This window comes from Giraffa tippelskirchi, chromosome 2 (genome assembly GCF_054371585.1).
Source record: "Giraffa tippelskirchi isolate mGirTip1 chromosome 2, T2T-mGirTip1v1.2.pri, whole genome shotgun sequence".
NCBI classification, from domain to species: domain Eukaryota; kingdom Metazoa; phylum Chordata; class Mammalia; order Artiodactyla; family Giraffidae; genus Giraffa; species Giraffa tippelskirchi.
The window spans coordinates 133,686,727-133,699,911 of NC_137276.1; the positions used below are offsets into that span (position 1 = coordinate 133,686,727).

The window sequence follows — 13,185 nt, forward strand, 5'->3', positions numbered from 1 at the left end:
ATATATATTTCCTATGGTTAAACCCAGATTAATTCAGTCAACAAATACCCTCTTAAAAATTATTATATATTTAATAGACTGATAGGTGATGAGTCTGCAAAGATGGTACTACAATCTATTTAGGGGAAAAAACCTCATTTTATCCATATACGCATTCAGTACAACATAATAACAACTCCATCAAAGAAGTATATATCTTTTGAAACTCATTAGGAGGGACACTTCATAGGAAAAAAAGAAGCTTCAGAAAAGTCAAAGATGAACAGTACAAATGCTTCATTCATAAATTATATAAACTAAGAACACTTTCAGGGAGTTCCCAATGATAAGGATTCTGGAGCTTCATTGCTGTAGCCTGCGTTCTATCCCTGGTCTGGGAACTGAGATCCCTCAAGAGTGAAGCACAGCCAAAACAAAAACAAAAACAAAAAACCTTCATTCTTATATTCATAAATGTATTCTCACTAAGTTCAGTTCAGTTCAGTTCAGTTGAGTCGCTCAGTCATGTCTGACACTTGCGACCCCAAGAATCACAGCACACCAGGCCTCCCTGTCCATCACCAACTCCTGGAGTCCATCCAAACCCATGCCCATCAAGTCAATGATGCCATCCAGCCATCTCATCCTCTGTCGTCCCCTTCTCCTCCTGCCCCAAATCCTTCCCAGCATTAGGGTCTCTTCCAATGAGTCAACTCTTTGCATGAGGTGGCCAAAGTATTGGAGTTTCAGCTTCAACATCAGTCCTTCCAGTGAACACCCAGGGCTGATCTACTTTAGGATGGACTGGTTGGATCTTCTTGCAGTCCAAGGGACTCTCAAGAGTCTTCTCCAACACCACAGTTCAAAAGCATCATTTCTTTGGTGCTCAGCTTTCTTCACCGTCCAACTCTCACACCCATACATGACTACTGGAAAAACAGTAGCTTTGACTAGACGGACCTTTGTTGGCAAAGTAATGTCTCTGCTTTTAAATATGCTATCTAGCATACAGGTTTCTCAAGAGGCAGGTCAGATGGTCTGGTATTCCCATCTCTTTCAGAATTTTCCACAATTTATTGTGATCCACACAGTCGAAGGCTTTGGCATAGTCAATAAAGCAGAAATAAATGTTTTTCTGGAACTCTCTTGCTTTTTCGATGATCCAGCGGATGTTGACAATTTGATCTTTGGTTCCTCTGCCTTTTCTAAAACCAGCTTGAACATCTGGAAGTTCACAGTTCATGTATTGCTGAAGCCTGGCTTGGAGAATTTTGAGCATTACTTTACTAGTGTGTGAGATGAGTGCAATTGTGCAGTGTTTTGAGCATTCTTTGGCTTTGCCTTTCTTTGGGATTGGAATGAAAACTGACCTTTTCCAGTCCTGTGGCCACTGATGAGTCTTCCAAATTTGCTGGCATATTGAGTGCAGCACTTTCACAGCATCATCTTTCAGTATTTGAAATAGCTCTACTGGAAATCCATCACCTCCACTAGTTTTGTTTGTAGTGATGCTTTCTAAGGCCCACTTGACTTCACATTCCAGGATGTCTGGCTCTAGGTGAGTGATCACATCATCATGATTATCTGGGTCGTGAAGATCTTTTTTGTACAGTTCTTCTGTGTATTCTTGCCACCTCTTCTTAATATCTTCTGCTTCTGTTAGCTCCATACCATTTCTTTCCTTTATCGAGCCCATCTTTGCATGACATGTTCCCTTGGTATCTCTAATTTTCTTGAAGAGGTCTCTAGTCTTTCCCATTCTGTTGTCTTCCTCTATTTCTTTGCATTGATCGCTGAGGAAGGCTTTCTTACCTCTCCTTGCTATTCTTTGGAATTCTCACTAAAAGGTGGTGTATTTGAGTACATCTGTTTGTTCTAATCCAGAATTAAAAGATAGAAAATATGCTTTTAATTGTATAAGTAAAGAATTAAATCAAGATATATGACACTAAGACACCAAAAAGGTAAGAGCTGATTCAAAAGTTTAGATGTAACTATTAGATAACTCTCTATTAAATGGATAGCATGTAAATAATAGAATTTGATATCCTGCATAAAAGTAATATCCTAATGCAAATTAGGAGGAGGGTAATAAGGCAGAGAGGTAATATATCACATTTCTAGATGCATTGATTTCCGTGCATATGACTCAGCAGGAGGTATATGATCAAGTAGTAAATATAAATGGATGCTGGAATAATATAATATTTTATGATTGTATGTTATTCATTATTTTACCTTCCTTGTATTTCTTTTGTTTTCCCTAAAATGAAAATGTATTGCATATATAAAAGAAAGAATATATACTGGGAATAAAAAAGTGGAATTTTTATAAAATAAGTATTTTTAGTAAGAAATATTAAAGTTTCTCCAAAGAATAATGAATTTCTTTCAGGCATGTATGTCTATTTATTTGCTTATGACATTACCTTTCAAAGACAATGACAATGGAAAATCTCATTTGTGACATTTATAAAGTAAAAATTATATGGTTATTTCAATCACAAAATATAGCCTCCACCGTATAATTAGTTTCTAGATAATAAGTACGGCTTCCAACTTTAAATTCTCATTACCTCTTATGTTCCTCAGGTCTGATATGGGTGTTTGCCTGTAGGTGGGAAAATGATGTGATCAGCTGCTTCTTTGCTCTTCTTATCAGCTTTCATGTCATGGCTTCTGGCCTGTTGAGTATGAAGCAGGTGGAAACCTGTGAAGATCCAAAGAGATAAGAAGAAAATAAAGCAGCTTCATCAACTCACTAATATGTAATACTTGGAAAGGCTTGTAGAGGTCCCGAGGTGTAAAGTGAGGTGTCTGACAATCTAACCTGTTGCAGACCTTCCAAAAAGGAGATTCTAAAAATAGGAATCTTGAACTCCTCTCTTTACTGACTATAAAAATATTAAGGTTATTCATTCAGTCATGTCAAACTCTTTGTGACCCAATGGACTGCAGCCCACCAGGCTCCTCTGTCCATGGGCATTCTCCAGGCAAGAATACTGGAGTGGGTTGCCATGCCCTCCTCAAAGGGATCTTCCCAACCTAGGGATCAAGCCCAGGTCTTCTGAATTACAGGAAGATTCTTTACCATCTGAGACATCCTATTAGGGGTTTTAGAAAGGAGCTCTTGAGAGAATTTGTTTGGAGAAAGCAGTATAGTCATCAGTTGAACCACCTCAGCCCAAAAATGGAGCACTTGGGTTCCTTCAATTAAGTCAAGAGAAATGGGTTTCAGTGTGATCATTCAGAAACTTTGGTCTGTATCCTCAGAAATTAGTGGACAGGGGCTTTACTTCTGCCTAAGAAAAAGAGTGAAGGAAAGTTTCTGGTGTATGAGGAACAGCTGAATTTGAGTCTGTTTATCACATAACATGATGATAGGATTTTTGATTATCTAAAATTACCTGTTGTGACTACAAAGTCTCCTGAAGTGTTTATTTGGAGTCAAAAGAAATCTATCATTCACTGGGTAAATTGTGAAGGGGCTATGAAAGGAGAAATAGTTGCTTATCAATTTCATTCTTCAGTTCTGCTTCAGTGTTCCTGGATATGCTTGAATAGCATTTGTACAAGTTGTTTGTTGGTTTAAGAACAAACAGAAGTGAAGACTATTTGTGTATTCCTTTCGCAATTTAAATGAGTATGAATTATTGGTCTCTCTTTGACATTTTATGGTCTAGCCTAGCTCAATAATAGCTTTTTGGATAATAACGCTAATATTACTATTTATGTCCTGTAATGTTTGATTTTGAGAAATATTTCCTGCCATATCAGTAAACAAGGATGTCACAGTCATCAGGAATTGCAGCCTTGAACAGGAGTTGGTGAGCCCAAAGGAAACTAAGAATAGCCACCAGCAGACTGCAGCCACTCCCTACAGTGAGCCCTGCGGAGACTTAGGAAGTGAAAACACAGGATACTGGCCCCAGATAGCTGAGGTACATGTCAAAGGAATGATTTCAGTGAGCTCAGATTCCTGCATCATCTCATATTCAGAAAAATGCTAAATTTCTTAACTTGGGATGAAGAGGAAAAGTTAAAATTTTACATAACCTCCTGCTCCTTCTGCCTCTGTAAGTCAGCTTGCTCCTTGCAAACTCTGGATCACGTAGGTCTCAGAAAGTGAGGACTCACAATACTAGGAACTGGAGCTTATCTCACTTACCCTTGTCCTGCTCTTTGCAATCACCCAGCCCCTGCAAATTCGCAAACCCTCTTAATCATGCCTGTCCATGTATTAAAACTCTGTAACTCCTTTGTTCGCAGCTCAGAGCTGGGAGGGTTAACTCCTCGGGCCCCACCAGTATAAAAAACCTGAGTTCTCCAACTCTCCTAGTGTGGTGCTTGGTTTCTTGAGTAATGGTTTCTGCAACATTTCTATCTGATTTTATTTAACTAAAAACAATCTTTTGATATTCCTTACTACCTACCTTTAGTTCCCAAACTCCCAGATATCCTAGCTCCCCTCTCGGCTCCTCAGAGCAGCTTCTCAAAGCTATATGAAATGCTGTCTCCTGGGCTGCAGTCCTCATTTTGCCCTAACTAGAACTTAACAAGAACTCTCCGTGTATTTCTTCAACAGCCAAAAAGTCAATTCTCCGTATCATAAGCTTTCGATCAATGTTTGTATACTTTAACGATTTCCTTAAAAATATAACATATTTAGTAGGACTTGGCTAACATTTTTTTGGTATTAATGACCATCTTCAATGGGTGATAAAACTATTTTTCACCTGATCCTGAAGTTTTAACTGACTTCAAAAACATTCAGTGTTTACAAATATTATTTACTTGAAATTATACTGGGGATTTACTAGAGACATAAACATTCTGGATTGGTCATTATAATTTCCACCAGGTATATTCAGCATGATAATGCCAAAGTGAATGCATAACCACTTCATCAAGAACTGGAGAAGGAGATGCAATATACAACATGAAAGAATTCATTCCAATAAAATCATTCAACTTACATATACCAAGATGTTGCCTTCATTGCTTCAACTTCCTTCCTCTTGCTTTCTGCACAAGATTTTATCCCAGTTTTAGTATGAGTCAATTTGTTTGGAATGAGTATCTGACAATCTTCAGGCTGTTCTGAAAATTAGAAATGTCTCTGCTACACTGTCTGAGGGGATGAAATTGCCAGCAATATTGTTGCTAAGTCCAAGCTCCTATTGCTTGCTGCACAACCAATCAATCGAGAAATGAGGTGTTGGGACAAGGAACAGCACCTTTATTCTGAAAGCCAGCAAACCGAGAAGATGGCAGAAGAAGTCCTAAAAATCTATCTTCCCAGATTTGGAATATAGGCTTCTTTTATACTATAAGAGGAGGGAGTAAAATCCTTCTGGCCAGATTCTCAGAAAGGATGTGATAATTTCTTCCTTCCAGCAGCCATTCAAATGTGGATCTGGTCAGGATGTTCAGTTCAGTTCAGTCGCTCAGTCGTGTCCAACTCTCTGCGACCCCATGAGTTGCAGCACTCCAGGCCTCTCTGTCCATCACCAACTCTCGGAGTCCACCCAAACCCATGTCCATCGAGTCGGTTATGCCATCCAGCCAACTCATCCTCTGTCGTCCCCTTCTCCTCCCGCCCCCAAACCTACGCAGCATTAGGGTCTTTTCCAATGAGTCAACCCTTCGCATGAGGTGCCCAAAGTATTGGAGTTTCAGCTTCAACATCAGACCTTCCAATGAACACCCAGGATTGATCTCTTTTAGGATGGATTGATTGGATCTCCTTGCAGTCCAAGGGACTCTCAAGAGTCTTCTGAAACACCAGAGTTCAAAAGCATCAATTCTTCGGCGCTCAGCCCTCTTCACCGTCCAACTCTCACATCCATACATGACCGCTGGAAAAACCAGAGCCTTGACTAGACGTACTTTTGTTGGCAAAGTAATGTCTCTGCTTTTAAATATGCTATCTAGGTTGGCCATAACCTTCCTGCCAAGGAGTAAGCGTCTTTTAATTTCATGGCTGCAATCACCATCAGCAGTGATTTTGGAGCCCCCCAAAAAAAGTCTGACACTGTTTCCACTGTTTTCCCATCTATTTCCCATGAAGTGATGGGACCAGATGCCATGATCTTAGTTTTCTGAACGTTGAGCTTTAAGCCAACTTTTTCACTCTCCTCCTTCAGGTTTATCAAGAGGCTCTTTAGTTCTTCTTCACTTTCTGCCATAAGGGTGGTGTCATCCGCATATCTGAGGTTATTGATATTTCTCCTGGCAATCTTGATTCCAGCTTGTGTTTCTTCCAGTCCAGTGTTTCTCATGATGTACTCTGCATATAAGTTAAATAAGCAGGAGGACAATATACAGCCTTGACATACTCCTTTTCCTATTTGGAACCAGTCTGTTGTTCTATGTCCAGTTCTAACTGTTGCTTCCTGACCTGCATACAGGTTTCTCAAGAGACAGATCAGATGGTCTGGTATTCCCATCTCTTTCAGAATTTTCCACAGTTTATTGTGATCCACACAGTCAAAGGCTTTGGCATAGTCAATAAAGCAGAAATAGATGTTTTTCTGGAACTCTCTTGCTTTTTCAATGATCCAGTCGATGATGGAAATTTGATCTCTGGTTCCTCTGCCTTTTCTAAAACCAGCTTGAACATCTAGAAGTTCACGGTTCACGTATTGCTGAAGCCTGGCTTGGAGAATTTCAAGCATTACTTTACTAGCATGTGAGATGAATGCAATTGTGCGGTAGTTTGAGCATTCTTTGGCATTGCCTTTCTTTGTGATCGGAACGAAGACTGACCTTTTCCAGTCCTGTGGCCACTGCTGAGTTTTCCAAATTTGCTGGCATATCGAGTGCAGCACTTTCACAGCATCACCTTTGAGGATTTGAAATAGCTCAACTGGAATTCCATCACCTCCACTAGCTTTGTTCGTAGTGATGCTTTCTAAGTCCCACTTGACTTCCCATTCCAGGATGTCTGGCTCTAGGTGAGTGATCACACCATCGTGATTATCTGTGTCGTGAAGATCTTTTTTGTACAGTTCTTCTGTGTATTCTTGCCACCTCTTCTTAATATCTTCTGCTTCTGTTAGGTCCATACCATTTCTGTCCTTTATCGAGCCTATCTTTGCATGAAATGTTCCTTTGGTATCTCTAATTTTCTTGAAGAGATCTCTAGTCTTTCCCAATCTGTTGTTTTCCTCTATTTCTTTGCACTGATTGCTGAGGAAGGCTTTCTTGTCTCTCCTTGCTATTCTTTGGAACTCTGCTTTCAGATGGGAATATCTTTCCTTTTCTCCTTTACTTTTCGCTTCTCTTCTCTTCCCAGGTATCTGTAAGGCCTCCTCAGACAGCCATTTTGCTTTTTTGCATTTCTTTTCCATGGGGATTTTCTTGATGCCTGTCTCCTGTACAATGTCACGAACCTCTGTCCATAGTTCATCAGACACTCTGTCTATCAGGTCTAGTCCCTTAAATCTATTTCTCACTTCCACTGTATACTCATAAGGGATTTGATCTAGGTCATACCTGAATGGTCTAGTGGTTTTCCCCACTTTCTTCATTTTAAGTCTGAATTTGGCAATAAGCAGTTCATGATCTGAGCCACAGTCTGCTCCCAGTCTTGTTTTTGCTGACTGTATAGAGCTTCTCCATCTTTGGCTGCAAAGAATATAATCAATCTGAAATCAGTGTTGACCATCTGGTGATGTCCACGTGTAGAGTCTTCTCTTGTGTTGTTGGAATAGGGTGTTTGCTATTACGAGCATCGGACTTTGCATCTATCACCACCCACATCCACAGTTGGGTATCGTTTTTGCTTTGGCTCCATCCCATCATTCTTTCTGGAGTTATTTCTCCACTGATCTCCATTAGCATATTGGGCACCTACTGACCTGGGGAGTTCATCTTTCAGTGTCCTATCTTTTTGCCTTTTCATACTGTTCATGGGATTCTCAAGGCAAGAATACTGAAGTGGTTTGCCATACCCTTCTCCAGTGGACCATAATCTGTCAGACCTCTCCACCATGACCCATCCGTCTTGGGTGGCCCCACATGGCATGGCTTAGTTTCATTGAGATAGACAAGGCTGTGGTCCGTGTGATCAGATTAGCTAGTTTTCTGTAATTCTAGTTTCAATGTGTCTGCCCTCTGATGCCCTCTCAAACACTTACCGTCTTACTTGGGTTTCTCTTACCTTGGGCCTTGGGTAATCCCTCTCGCCGCTGCCGCCCCCGGCCCGGCCTAGCCCCTGTGGGCCGCCGCCTCCGGCCCCCGGCCCAGCCTAGCCCCTCTCGGCCGCTGCCCCTGGCTCCTGGCAATATTGCATAGGAACCTGGAATGTTAGGTCCATGAGTCAAGGCAAATTGGAAGTGGTCAAACAGGAGATGACAAGAGTGAACGTCGACATTCTAGGAATCAGCGAACTAAGATGGACTGGAATGGGTGAATTTAACTCAGATCACCATTATATCTACTACTGTTGGCAAGAATCCCTTAGAAGAAATGGAGTAGCCATCATGGTCAACAAAAGAGTCCAAAATGCAGTACTTGGATGCATTCTCAAAAACGATAGAATGATCTCTGTTCGTTTCCAAGGCAAACCATTCAATATCACAGTAATCCAAGTCTATGCCCCGACCAGTAATGCCGAAGAAGCTGAAGTTGAACAATTCTATGAAGACCTACAAGACCTAGAACTAACACCCAAAAAAGATGTCCTTTTCATTATAGGGGACTGGAATGCAAAAGTAGGAAGTCAAGAAACACCTGGCGTAACAGGCAAGTTTGGCCTTGGAGTACAGAATGAAGCAGGGCAATGGCTAATAGAGTTTTGCCACGAGAACGCACTGGTCAGGATGTTACATGTGAGGTAAACAAAGGCATTTCAGCTTAATGCTCATTACCTGGGAGGCAAGGCTCCCAGAGATGGGCCATTATGTACAATTTAAGCTTATAGGTCAACGTCCCTTTAGTGACTAACTTTTCCTAGACTACAAAGTTTCTTCCCTATTACAATACTGCTAGATAATAGCCATTCAAAAATAAAACGTTGTCTGGGTGACAAACTCATCTATCTTAAACTCCTCAGGACTTACTCAACTCCTTCCTTCTAGCTATAAACACTATAAAATATTTGTGATATGATCCTTTTATATTACTTGGCCAGTAACTAGTATCACTCTCTTGCTCTGAATATGACACAGATTCTTTTAATCCCACTGTTTTCTTTGTTGCTGCAAACTGTCTCCCTTCTTTTTTAGCTCTTTTTTCTATATTCACTATGATTGTGCTGTCTGGTCCTGCCACTGAGAAGTAAATCCTAATGTTTAAGGAACTAACCTCAACAACCCTATCTACATCTTGCTGTTTTGAGGCAGCAAAATTCTTTGCTTATGGTTTCCCATTATTTAAATTCACCTGTAAATGAAATTTAGAATATTAGCTATTGCCTTCCCTGAAGTTTGCCTTTTGAAGAAAAAAGCTTGAGTTCAAACTGTTTTCATTACTTGTAGAACTAGTCCACTTATTTATAGCTGTCTTTATGTCTAAAATAGACTTAAGAAATGATTTTATTTGCATGTTTTTCTCATAGATTTATAGCATGATTGCTGGCTGTGAAATCATTCTTATTGAAGTCAGTTGAGCTTAGAAATTAGTAACCATTTTAAAAGCTACGTTTTTATAAAATGCAAGCAATGTATTTTTCATGAAAACATTTTTTAAAGTATGACAATCTGAAGTATCAGTTCTTTTCATTTGGAAATATTTAAATCCATATCTATCTCTAAAAAACACATAATTACATCTATTACTTATGTGTATGTTCACTCTCACTCTCACTCTTATTTTATTTTTTTACAGGATCCTAAGAACAAATCAGTCAGAGAAAAGATTACACAGGACTTTCACGAATCAAATTTGATATGGCAAATTATATCTTGAACAGATTAAACACTAAGCATTGTTAACTATAAAAAAAACTAGTGTTAGCAACATTTTAATGAAATTTTTCTCATTCATATTTTTATTGTGTGCATTTGCATTACCCTAAAAACATAACACTTTATAGAGATAAAAGTCTATTCATGAATAAGAAAAATAATAACAGTCCATGGCAGTTGTCCACTGCACGTGTGCTCAGTCCCTTAGTCATGTCTGACTCTGCGACCCCATGCACTGTAGCCTGCCAGGCTTTTCTGTCCATGGGATTCTCCAGGCAAGAATAATGGAATGGGTTGCCATTCCCTTCTCCAGGGGATCTTCCCAACCCAGGGCTCAAACCCAGGTCTCCTCCAGGAGACTTCAGGAGAACCCAGGTCTCCTTGGCAGGCAGATTCCTTACCACAGAGCCAGCCACCTGGGAAGCCCCACTTGTCCACTAATTAATAGATAAATTCTAAGTTGTGTGTGTTTGAGTGTGTCAATACACACAACTGAAAAGAAACTTAGAAAATGCACTATGTGGTGTAAAGCTGGTTTAATCAGATGCTGGAGATGAAGACATTGGAGGGCGGGATATATATCTTAATATACCTTTGTTATGTTTTAATTCACTTCCTAAAACATGTATATTTTATATTCTGTTGAAAACCAACTTTCTGATGCAAATACACTCTTAAAAATTCATAAATAATTAGATATTTGAAGATTTTGGATATTTTAGTAAAATAAGGATTTTTGTTCTAATGATATGACATGTTACATAAAAACTTAATTTTAGCCTGCTCTTACAGTTCTTGATACAGAAATGTAAATAATAACACAATTATGAGATAAAATTTAATGTTTTCATATTCAGAATTATAATAAAATTATAATTTCCTTATTTATTTACATCAACCAATGCATTAAAGTTTCAACATCTTCCAGTAAACACATGCTTCCCAATCACACTGGCTAATAGTTTTTGTGAAAGTTCTCAGGAGCAAATAATTTGTCACTGAAGGAGATAAAGGTGCTCAAATATTCAGATCAATCCCAGTGAAATGAATCATAAAAACTCTCTACTCATGCTAAATTTACAATTAAGTCTTAAACCAGAGTGTATGCCTGTTATTTGTGACATCTCTTGAAAATTTTTCAAGCTAATTTCCATTATTTTATTGGAAGAATTATTTGAATCTGCTGCATGGATTTTAATAGTTCTTCCAAAATAAGACTGAAGGCCAGAAACATGACAGTTAAATCACTGTGAATAACACCTAGTAAAGACAGTAACCTGAGTATATTAAACACAACTCACTACTGATTTTCATAGACACGTTTTTTAAATAAAGGCATTAAAATATGTTGACATGTTGAATACTGACCATACCATATTTAGAAATGTTTATCCATATCTTTCTTTTTTCCCCATCACACTTTAGTAGAAACAATAAAAAGAGGAAAGAAGAATTTTCTTAACTATGAAAATTAAAATCTGGGTATCACAACTGGTACTTAACAGAATGCCTTGATTAGAAGATACAATAAAAAATAATAAGATACTACTTCTTCATTCCTTAAATGGAGAGTTTGAGCATGCAGGAAAAAGCTTACAATTTTGTATATTTTCACTATTTGACAAAATTGCTACCAGAGCCATAGATGAAGACAGAACTTCTCCATATTATTAGTAAACTAGACAAGACCTTGTTTTTTTAAGTTAGAGACAACAGTATTGGTTATAGCTATACTAAATTTAAGCAAATCTTATGACTTGTTGATGTAGGGAAACCTAAATTTGCATTTAAGATTATGTATTGCTTGTTCATTTCATCATGTGCTACTTTTATGTTATAAATGACAGTCCTTCTGCATTCTGCAGAATAAAGCTGTGTCTTGCAGACAAATAACCAGCATGGCGTGGTCTTAACCTGTTGAACAATAGTCAATATAAAAACAAAAAGCTTTTGAGAGAAAACAAGAACACTGGAAAAATTAAAATATAACAGTTTTAGTTTCAGTTCAGTTCAGTTGCTCAGTCATGTCTGACTCTTTGCAGCCCTAAGGTCTGTAGCACGCCAGGCCTCTGTGTCCATCACCAAATCCCAGAGTTTACTCAAACTTATGTCCATTGAATTGGTGATGCCATCCAACCATCTCATCCTCTGTTGTTCCCTTCTCCTCCTGCCTTCAATGTTTCCCAGCATCAGAGTCTTTTCCAATGAGTCACTTCTTTGCATCAGGTGGCCAAAGCATTGGAGTTTCAGCTTCAGCATCAGTCCTTCCAATGAATATTCAAGACTGATTTCCTTTAGGATGGACTGGTTGGATCTTCTTGCAGTCCAAGGGACTCTCAAGAGTCTTCCCAACACCACAGTTCAAAAGCATCAATTCTTCAGCTCTCAGCTTTCTTTATAGTCCAACTCTCTCATCCATACATGACACTGGAAAAACTAGTGATGCATTACTATAGAAAATACATTAATTCAGTGATACCATTTGATGATTGTATTCATCTTAGGGGTGGAATGGGAGAGGAGGGGTCAGCATAACTATGATTTAAAATCAGCTCTGCCACCCAAAACATGAGATTTCAGACTATAGCATAGTTCCTATTGCTTGTTTTCCAATTTCTGAAATACTAGCATTTAGACTAAAGATTGCATTAAGTTCCTTTTTTTCTTTAATACACTAATGCTTTCCAAACTAAAACTATGATCTCTGGCATCTTGAAGGATTATAATGAACACATGTTATGGCGACTTTCCAATGAGTCAAATTCTGTGTAATTCCCATCCTTTGAGGGTATGTGGAATCTTTAACCTGTTTTTAACCAACAGAAAATGGCAAAGGTGATAGGTTATTACTACTTCTATGATTATATCACATTTTATAAACTCCATCTTAGGAGACTGGAATTTGAGAGTCTCCTACTGGCCTTGAAGAAGCAAACAGTCATGTGAACTTTCTATGGAGAGAGACACATACCAGGCAATGGAAGACAGTCTCTAGGACCTGAGGACAGCCCTCATTTAAAAGCCAGTAAGAAGCTGGGCCCTCAGTCATATGAAAATGCATTCTGCCAACAACATCATTGAGCTTAGAAGGGTATTCTTTACTGAGCAAGTTTCCAGATGAGAATGTAGCCCTGTTGATACCTTAACTACAGTATTATCAGATCTTGAGCAGAGGACTCTACTAAATCAGACCCAGAATCCTGACACACAGTGAGATTACATGTGTTGTGTTAAGCCACAAAATTTGGGACAATTTTCTACCTAGAAATGGAAAATATATACAGGAATGCAGTCT

General features: G+C 38.8%; 1 long non-coding RNA gene across 1 annotated transcript in view; it reads right to left on the minus strand.

The window, feature by feature from the left end:
* LOC145539260 (uncharacterized) overlaps positions 1-13,185 on the minus strand; it is a 199,175-nt gene that overhangs the window by 146,555 nt on the left and 39,435 nt on the right. Inside the window, exon 2 of the long non-coding RNA XR_014077676.1 lies at positions 2,556-2,689. This is a non-coding gene — a long non-coding RNA (uncharacterized LOC145539260). The remainder of the gene's footprint in view (positions 1-2,555; positions 2,690-13,185) is intronic.